This window comes from Vespula pensylvanica, chromosome 1 (genome assembly GCF_014466175.1).
Source record: "Vespula pensylvanica isolate Volc-1 chromosome 1, ASM1446617v1, whole genome shotgun sequence".
NCBI classification, from domain to species: Eukaryota; Metazoa; Arthropoda; class Insecta; order Hymenoptera; family Vespidae; genus Vespula; species Vespula pensylvanica.
This window is the reverse complement of record NC_057685.1, coordinates 12,831,380-12,838,763: the sequence shown is the minus strand read 5'-3', so window position 1 is coordinate 12,838,763 and position 7,384 is coordinate 12,831,380.

Genomic DNA, 7,384 nt, shown 5'->3' with positions numbered 1-7,384 from the left:
TTGTTTTACAGATTACATTATTACAATGTGACGAATTGGCTAGATATAGTGAGATCGATCTAGTCAAATCCAGTTAAAAGATAATGACGCAAAACAAATATTCATGACTGCGTGCAGATATATGCAAATTAATTGCTTTCTGTTTCCTTTTTTTTTGTTAACACTGACCTAGAATAAAAATAGTAGAGAATTACTTCTGGAAAATGTGTTTTTCACGTATTGTTTAATTAATCCACTGTCATTCATCTTAATGTCTACTATTCCTTTTTATTATCGTAGTTAGTCGAATATAAAAAGAACGTAAGAAATGGGTAGTTTAGAAGTGCTCTCGAAATGGAATTTAAATAGAACAAGGCTCTGTCTTATAGAATACGTTCAGGTACGAGTGAGTAAACAAGCAATAAAGAGACGTTGTAAACAGAGGTAACATTTTGGAAACGATGAGTACTCGGTTAAGGGTGCAACTAAAGATTTCTCTCTCTTACACACATTCACACACACTTCCTCCCTCTCTTTCTCTTCCTCAGTTGCATCCTTCTTTAGAGTGCTTGCGTTCAAGCTGGCACGACACAAAGGTAAACGAGAATATCTCCTCTCCAAGCTACGACCGGCGTGTCTGAGGTAATCCTCCCCGGAGATTACCTGGACGCGAGCGTACCTTTATTTATGTTCGGTTAAAGGGATTTTAATACACGTCTAGCATCGTCAAGCGCAATAATTCAGAAGGACAGGCAAGACGTTAAAGGCGACATGGCACTAACCAATGAAGATGCCATCCTGCTGCTTGTTGGTTGTTAAAGAAAATTTGCATAGACGTAAAAGTGAAATAACACTTTCCCAAATCCGCCCAAGAAATTCGTCTATCCCTCTTTTAACGAGCTAATCTCCTGCTACTCGACGGCTTCTAGACCACCTTTTTCTCGGGATTATAGCTACTGTTATCAACCTTAACTCTGACGAGCTTCGACAAAGTATTGTCGAAACACGAAGGAATATGTCTGCTTGTCTATCTATTTGTCCGTCCGTCTGTCTGTCTACTTGCTTGCCTTCTTTTTCTTAAACTTACTTCCATCTTTCACGAACGAACGATGCGATTTTCTCTTTCGTAAGAACTCTGACAATGAGATAAGTTCAAGAACGAAATGTAGTAGATATTCTTTTTGAAGTAAAACTTCTTTAGCCATGGTAGCGTAAGTTTACTCGGGCGGAACGAAAAGTGAAACGTTTCTCCTACCAAGAAGCCGAGAGTAGAAAGAGAGAGGAAACATTCCTCTCTCTTTTTCTCTTTCTCTCTCTTTCTCCTTCTCTCTCTCTCTCTCTCTCTCTCTCTCTCTCTCTCTCTACTTCGTCACGTCACATGCTTGCGTAATGGATACTATTCGTATTCGTATTGTAGTCTGAATATTATACTTCTATTAACACATTAACAAGTATTTTTCTCGAAAATTATGATATTGCGTGAGTTTTAATATGTTCAAAGAAAGGAGCATTGAACACGTCCAAGCGTTTCGGAAATGACAAAAGGTTAATAACCCTTTGCATACAAACAACGTTCAAAAAGTGAATTGGAAAGTAGATGGGAGTAACTATCTAGGAAGGAGACATTGAAGACATGCGTTGAGCAAACTTTAGTCGATTTACCAACTACGTCAAATGTTTGAATCGAGTACTTACACACAATCCAGGTATAGTGTCGACAAGTTGAAATGCATTCACTGGTATGGATGATTCATAACATTCAGGAGTACCCTTTACAAGTAAGGATTCATCAGCTGCCTTGGATAACCGAATGTATATGAGTTAGGTGTACTATCAATAAATAGAAATGCATCAAATGTTCCTAAGATAACACTCACAATTTAGAATTGTCCATTGAGAATTGAAAAATAATTTGTTAATAATAAACTTGATAAAGTTCGCTTTATGTATGATCGAATATAGGTTAAATAACAATTCAATCAACCAATATAATCAATCCATTCTGAGTTCAATGGATAATAAAATCATATCAGTTGCGTAAAAGCTTTACGTTTATTGTTACAATCACGAACAAGAGAAATATGTCCTTCAAAAACTCTATAAAATGACGATTATAGATATTGATGGATTATCTTATGAAATCATGCTTTTCATCAACAAAATCTATAATATAACAAATAATATAACGTCGCAGATAGTTTGACAAATGATACTTTAGGCACATGAGTTCAAATTAGATCATATTAAATATGATGATAATGGAGAGATGAAACGTGTTTGACAGTTTTTAGATTCACCAAAAGTTAGACGAAAGACGAGGACGAAAATTGCTGTCTTCGTTCAGATAAATAATTTCTGTCGAACAGCAGTACTTGTAGAAATTCGTACATCTAGTATTCCATTAAATATTAAAAAAACTATTATTACCAAAAGGATTCAGTTGCTACTAGTACTTGTTTCAACCAATATCACTCACAAATCTCAAGGAGATATTTTTAGTCAGGTCGTTTACGAAAACATTATCACAGCAACCATTATCACAACAACTAATTTAACATTATCACGAGTTAGAACATCAAGATCTATATCATATAAGAAGTAATAATTCAAAATTTCATTACAATCGAAAACCAAATTCAATAACTAGTTTACAAGATGAGTTTTAATCAGTGATGAATATTAATCAATTAAAGATATGGAATAATTGTTTAATCGATTTTATGACACACAAAAGAGAACTTTCGCTTTGATTATTTAATTGTCAAAGTCTGCGGGTTCACTTTGTGTACATGGATGATTCAGTAATGCAACGATCTAATTTCTTGCTATTATTAAAGATATGTCTGAAGAATGAAATGATGATAGACATTTTTAATTTTGATCGTGTTGTATAATTTAAACATTTAAATATAAAAGCTGAGAGAGTAGCTATTCATAAGAACTCAAATGATGGGACAAACTTCTAATATGAATTAAAAATAAAAAAAAAAATTCTACTTGCAAATGTTCATTCCACAATAAAAATTGGCGATTTTCGTGTAGCCCAATATCAATTATTCACATACAAATTATTCACGAAGTCTTGCTATTGAGATTGTAAAATTATTGAAAAGAAATTTGAACAAATTACCAGTGGTTCAACATTAATTTGATTAAAAAATTTTGATTTAGAAGAAGCAAAATCATTCATGATATTTTTAAAGGAAATATTCGATTTGAAATTAAATTCTGATAGGGATAAATTCACTGCTAGGTCAAGCATTATAATTGATGCACTATTCGCAATTTATATCTTAATTTTTTTATATAATCTTATAAAATTTATGTTTTATTTTACTTATATAACATTGGAGATTGGCGAATAAAGATTAAAACATTTAATTTAATTACTATATTTATATACCGCATTACAGTCTCTTAATTCCAAAATCTAATATCCTGAAACTTATTCGCATTAAGAAAAATTAATGGTTTTGATATTTAAAAAAAAAAAAAAAAAATGATAAAAAGTTTTACTTCCAACGCGCGAGAGTTCTATGCACCAATTTTTTCCCCTGTTCTTTTTTTCCTCTCTCTCTCTTTCTACTTACTTAAACGTACACGAGTACCTATAAATTTCATTTCGGGGAGCACGGTATTAAAATTCCACGTATGTATGCACTCATGTACGTCACCGACTTCCCCATAAATCTCAAGCGGCGATAAGAGGGCGAACGCAATCGATAAGAGCAAACCTCACACGAACCATCTCTCAAGCAATACTTGCTACTCCAGCATATACACTTCCGCATAGGTTCAGCATGAGTCGTCGACCTTCGATACGGTTCGATTATTTTTCTACCGTAAGAATCACGATTGTGTTCCCTTCTCTCCTCTTTTACCAATTTATTGCCTTCTCGTTTTGAAGCAGCTATTTCTCTAACCTCTCCTCGTTATCTACACCACCTTCTATTCCACGAAGAAAAATAATATATCGAACGAGGAGAATAGTAAAAAAGAAAAAAAAAAAAAGAGGAAGAAAAAATAAAAACAAACAATCTTTGGCTTCGTTTCCGTTTAATGAACTTGCCTTCTAGGCGATACTTTTAGCAATTAACATCAAAGTAAATAAGAGTGAAAATGATCGAAACGCGATAAGGCTATACCCCTCGACTATAAAGTGCTTTCTCTTTAGTGATCAGTCTGCGGCATTTCGTGTAATTATTTCAACATAATGAGAAGGGCTGCCGTTCGGTTAGATATCACAGAAAGCTAAGATTACCTTCGTTTGGAGAATATGCAATAATTAGGTGCGATGGTACTAAGTACAGTGTGTGCATTATGCCATCCTTAATTACTATAAGGGGTAGAATGTACAAGGACGATGAGAGTAACTGTACTTAGCCCAGTTTCATGCAATTAGGATTAATTACATCTGAGGAAATGCCGACGGATTTGCAATTCTCTTGGATACGTTCGATGAACGAACAGTAAAACGTACATTTTGATGAGAGTCAAATTTTCTTTATCAAAGATTTTTATCATTTTTCTTTAAATAAAATTATGAAACAATATATTGCTGTTGTCTACAATATATATATATATATATATATATATATATATATATATATATAATATTTTTATTAAAAATTCTTGCTTGTTGGTTATTATTAGCTATGGCTATAACAACATAAATGAACAAGAATTTTTAAAAAGCTTTATCATCGATTGCTGAAAAAAATACTTTTTTCTACATTTCAAAGATAAATTATGTAAAAGCTACTATAATCATTTTAATCTCATTTCAAAGATAATGAAATTCTCTATAACTTTTCGCTCGAATAATCTTTATTACAGAATAATTTTTTAAGAAAGCATCCTTCGACTCATATTTATAGAAAATCTTTTGTTCAGAATTAAATGTTTTATAAAGTTTCAAAGTATGCCGGAATCGTTTGAATTCATTTTGTATATATATCCTATCACAAATATTAAATTTATATGTAATTATAAATACAGTATAACGTTATTATAAATACAGAAATTATTGATTTATATCTAAATAAATTATTACTTCTTGATATTTATCACTTCCTAATGATATATTCTATCCTCGTGAAAAGTTTGATATTTCGGTAACCCGCATAAATTTCTTCACGTTCAGCGATCGAGAGAAGGCGATGATTTCCGATCCTTGTGTGAAGAGATATAAAGTAACTCTCAGAGGTAGAACGTGCAAGAGCACAAGGATGTAGATTCAGTGTTTCCGGTCAAAGAGCACCGGTTTATGGTATCATGATCGATAGGGAAACATCCGTGGGAGGTAGGGAAGTAGAAAAAGAAGAAGAAGAAGCAAAAGAAGATGAAAGATGCGACGGATGTGAGCGAAGATGTAAAAGAAACGAAGCAAGACGAGATGCGTTTCGAGATCCTTTTACGAGACTTGGTTATGCGAGGCGCGAGCGAACACGAAGGCGAAACGAGCGAGAGCAAGTCGAGCTATACCTGAAGGCTTCTTTCCTTCCTTCCTTTCTTCCTTTCCTTCCTCCCTCCTTGTCTCCCTCTCCTCACCTTTACAATCTTCATCCCGAAACGATACGTATATGTGTGTGTTTGTGTGTATATATATATATATATATGCACATATATATATGGTATTTCTCTAGCAAGTATATCCATCATAAAAATGTATATTTATGCGTACTTCCGTTGCCCTGCAACAAGAATATACATATATTGTTACGACATGCCAACTCTCTTTTCTCTCTCTCTCTCTCTCTTTCTTTTTGTCTTTTTTTCTTTCTCTCTCTCTCTCTCTCTCTCTCTCTCTCTCTCTCTCTCTCTCTCTCTCTCTCTCTCTCTCTAAGGTCTCAGTTACCTTAAACTTACTTCTACCATAGGATACTCATGGAATACGAAAGATGCTCTGCGATCGTGCTATAAGCGTATCCCGTTCTTCTTCTACATTTTCCTCTTCACCACACTTTGAAATTGTTCAAATCGCACGATCTAAACTATCTCCTTTTTGTTCTTAAACGACATTTTCTTTAAGAAACGTTACTCCTCTGTCGACCGCACGTATATAATAACGAGGAAACATATTACTCGAGGAATCCAAATGTTATACTAGTCTCGTTCATGCAAATCGAGCTCATGGCTCGTGGTCAAACGCGGCAAAATTTTAATTCAACGTTTTGCGAGATTGCCCTTAACGCGAAAGTTTGTCTCCGCATGGAGACTCATCTAGGTAGATACGTAGGTAGGTTGCTTGGTTGCTTGGTAGATATGTATGTATGTATGTTGCCGCTGCTTGCGAAACGTCGTGTGCTACGCGGAGAAGCAGAACTGCACTGGCAGACACGTGAAACCACTCAAAATGGTAATACGAAAGTTCAAAGACTTCCTCGTGGCTGTTCGCGCTATGATAATTTTGGACCCTCTGATACACACGTGTGTTTTATAATACAGACGAGTAACTGTAAGAACACGTTCTCTGGTCTTTCCTCCGAGATATCTCGATTTAATGAATTTTTTTCCATTGAATAAATAATGCTTCTTAAAATGAATATTTAATCTGGAAAATTTTACCAACATAAACACAAATTTGAAATAATTCAATCGATCAAAGTAATCTAATTATTAAGACGAAACGAACTTACACGGCACGTTTAGTTAATAGAATTTAATTATTTTTAAAGGTTCAAACGATTCGCTACATAAAATATTCTATTTTAAACACACACATTAGATCAATTATATTCTATATCACTCGTGATTACATTCATCTAATTATTTCTAATATTATCCATGTTCTCTTTAATCGAGTTTCGTAAGCTTTTAATTACATTTATTTCATTTAAATACATTGACAGGATCGATTTCCAATTAATTTACCTTTCATTTCGAACATGCTCATTTTGTCATAGATTTGCGATAAACGTTCTAACTAAGAAATTCATCTAAATATTTTTGATCTACATATTTTTCTTTTCGTTGGTACCATTAAAAATATATCTGCAGAATCTTACTGACAATGAATAAAGGACAGAACAACAACGTACGAAGGTCTACTTTGATCAAGCCGTGAACGTTTCAACTAACTTTCTAGAAACGTTGCTGCTGAAAGCAGTTGGAAAACTTTCGACCGCAAGGACAGTGAGAGCTACGTATACTGGCAGAGAACAGAACGAAATAGAAGCACGTTATCGTCATTTGTATCCTCTCGCGATGCTCGCATAAATATTAGATAGATACCGAAACACACGCGTGTTCACTCCTACATATATCATATCCATAGTTTGCGAGACAACGGACCAAATTGCGTATTAATATTAAACGTTCAGAAAACTGTGGATATATATATATATATATATATATATATATATATATATATACACACACACACACATATATATACACATATCAC